We start from the raw sequence: 3803 nt of genomic DNA on the forward strand, positions 1-3803 counted from the left end.
AGTATTGGAGTAAGATTCATTAACAACTTGCACTAAGCAGATGATACAGCCCTGCTTGATGGAAGCAAAGAGGACTTACAATACTTATTGACGAGGATAAAAGACTACAACCTTCAGTATATATTGCATAAAACTCATCACAACTGGATCAATAAACAACATCATGATAAATGGAGGAAAGATTGAAGTTGTCAGAGACTTCATTTTTCTTAGATCCATAATCAACACTCATGGAAGCAACAGTCAAGAAATAAAATAATGTATTGAATTAAGCAAATCTGCTTCACAAGACTTTAAATCTTTAAAGTTTGAAGAGCAAAGATGTCATTTTGAGGACTAAGGAGCGCCCTACCCAAGCAATGATATTTTTTATTGCTTCATACACAATTGAAAGTTGGGCAATGTATAAATAAAACCACAGGAATATTAATACATTTGAATTATGGTGTTGGAGAAGACTATTAAAAGTACTGTGGACTTCCAGAAAAATAAATAAATATGTGCTGGAAGATGTACAGTCAGAATGTTCATTAGAAGCTAGGATGGGCAGACTTTGTCCCTAATATTGGGACATGATATCAGGAGGAACTAGTCTCTAGAGAAGGAAATCATGCATAGTAGATGTTATTGAAAAAGAGAAAGACCCACAAAAAGACTTTATGGAGAATTGATACAGTGGCTTTAACACTGGGCTCAAACATAGGAAAGATTGTGAGGCTAGTGCAGGACACATACTATCAATGCGCGTTGGAAACTCCTCCGTGGTTCTTGTTGAAGTTCAAACCATCTTACAAATTTTATAGTTGTGTAGAAAATGATTTTTAATATATCAAGTAGTGAATAATTCTAGGGGTGGGCAAATCAGTAATATAATATATGTTAGAAATAACAAAAGCTTCTTAGGTATGATTAGAATTGAGTTGAATCTGGGAGGATGTAAAGTAAGATCAGGAAGTGCAGCATACAGAAAGGAAAATACTTATAGTCTCAGAGACCCTAAGCAGTACTATCTTCAAGAGGCTGTCGAGGGACAGAATGAAATACAGTCAAGACCAGTGAGTCATTGAATTTATATCCAGGCTTTTCATAGCATTGTTGTTGTTGTTAAGTACCATCAGGTCAATTCAGACCCATAGCGACCCTGTATAGGGTTTCCAAGTAGCAGCTGGTAAGGTTGAACCACCGACTTTGCAGTTCAAACAGCTTCTTGGTGTTGTTATATGCCATGGAGTCAGTCCCGACTCATAGCAACCCTGTACAGTGTTTCCGAGGCTGTAAATTTTTACCGGAGCAGAAAGCCTCATCTTTCTCACATGGAATAGCTGGTAGTTTCGAACTGCTGACACTGAGGTTAGCAGCCTGATTCATAACCACTATACTACCAGAGCTCCTTTCAAACAGCTTAGAGGGGAGCAAATTCTAGATGGAAAAGACTCTAGCATGTTTTTGGGTTTTTAACAGAAGGAAGCTGGTGAGAAATTTCTAGCAGTAAACTTTTAGTGGTAGTAACTATAACTATTAGAAGACTTCTGGTCTTAAAAATGACTGCATTCTGGTAGAACAGCTAAAAGGCTGTTCCAAATCTCTAGCACTAGATTTTGATGCAAGAATCAATGAATGAAAAGATTTACTGAATATAGCTTTGGGAACACACAATGCAAATCTGAAAGGCTGATACCAAGGGTTTCATAATCCAATACCTAGGGGAGCATTTGTATCATGACTAGAGTGGTTGTACTGGAACATGTAGAACATCGAATGATTAATTTAATTTGACAAATGTCAAAAGTGATAAATGCTTAATATAAGACTTGGCAGAAGGATTTCTAATGGAAATATGGCCAGGCTGATTAGAGAAAGAAATCTAAAACTTAGTCCAAAAGCAATGACTTATTACTATAATTTTTAAATTGGTAAAAATTGTAATTAATACATCACAGAAAACGTTATCAAATAAGCGAAATAAATAAAGCCTTTGATACTTTAAAGAGAATGTGTCCAGGAAAAGAAGAATTTATGATTTATCAATTTATTGTTATCTAGTTATATTTTCAAGAAAATGCAACTTAGAATAGTTAAGAATATGTGAAGACTTTTTAAAGTATTGTTTTAAAAGGCAAAATTCTATAAAAACAGATTGATTGTCAAACCTCATGACATTAAGTGGACTTTTCTTGTGACATATTCATTTCTAAGATGATAACTTAGAAAGACTTTGAACAGAACATTTTGAATTGATTTAATTTATGTTAAATGATGATTACATTTTTGTTGTTGTTGATAGGTGCCATCATGTCAGTATCGACTCATAGTGACCGTATGTACCACTGCCTGGTCCTGGGTTAACCTCACAATTGTTTCCATGCTTCAGCCCATTGATGCTGCCACTTGGCCAACCCATCTCACAGGGGATCTTCCTTTTTTTCTCTGACCCTCCACTTTACCAAACATGATATCCTTCTCCAGAGACTGGTCCCTCCTGACAATATGTCTGAAGTATGAAAAACGAAGTTTGGCCATCCTGGCCTCCAAGGAACACTCTGGCTGTACCTCATCCAACACAGACTGTTTGTTCTTTTCATAGCCCATGACACTTTTAGTATTCTCCTCCAACACCATAACTCAAATGCATCAATTCTTCTACAATTCTTTGCATGCATATGAGATTATTTAAAATACCATGGCTAGGGTCAGGTGTACCTTAGTCCTCAAACCGACATCTTTGCTCTTCAACACTTTAAAAAGTTCTTGTGCAGCAGATTTGCCTAGTGCATTTCGTTGTTTGATTTATAGACTGCTGCTTCTATGAGAGTTGATGGTTGATTCAAGAAATATGAAGTCTTTGACAACTTCCATTTATCTTCATTGATAAGAATGTTATTTATGATCCAGTGGTGAGGATTTTTGTTTTCTTTACATTGAGATGTAATCTATACTGAAGGCTATGGTCTTTGATCTTCATCAGTAAATATTTTAAGACCTCTTCACTTTCAGCAAGGAAGGTTGTATCATCTGCATATCACAGGTTGTTAAAATTCTTCCTCTAATCCTTATGCCACATTTTTCTTCGTATAACCCAGCTTCTCTTATTATTTATTCACTATACAGGTTAACTAAATACAGTGAAAGAATACAACCCTAGCGCACACCTTTCTTGATTTTAAACCATTCATTGTTCCCATGTTCTGTTCGAACAACTGCCTCTTAGTCTGTGTACGGGTTCCTTAATGAGCACAATTAAGTGTTCTGGAATACTCATATTTTGCAATACTGTCCATAGCTTGTCATGATCCACGCAATAGAAGGCCTTTGTGTAGTCAATAAATCACTAGGTAAACATTTTTAAGGTATTCTCTGCTTTCAGCCAAGATCCATCTGACATCAGCAATGATAGCTCTTTGGAATGGGCATAATTACAGATCACTTCCAGTCCGTTGGTCAGATAGTTATCTTCCAACTTTCTTGGCATAGATGAGTGAGTGCCTCCAGTGCCTCATCACTTTGTTGAAAGATTTCAATATGCTTTCCATTAATTCCTGTTGCCTCATTCTTCACCAATTCCTTCAATGCTCCTTGGACTTCTTCGTTTAGGATCATTGGCTCTTGATCATATGCTACCTCTTGAAATGGTTGTACATCAACCATTTCCTTTTGGTACAGTGACTCTGTGTATTCCTTCCATTTACTTTTTATGCTTTCTGCAACATTCAATAATTTCCCAGAGAATCCTTCAATAATGAAAGTTGAGACTTGAATTCTTTCTTCAATTCCCTCAGCTTGAGTAATGCTGAGCTTATTCTTCC

This window comes from Chrysochloris asiatica, unplaced genomic scaffold, assembly GCF_000296735.1.
Source record: "Chrysochloris asiatica unplaced genomic scaffold, ChrAsi1.0 scaffold00044, whole genome shotgun sequence".
Taxonomy (NCBI): Eukaryota; Metazoa; Chordata; class Mammalia; order Afrosoricida; family Chrysochloridae; genus Chrysochloris; species Chrysochloris asiatica.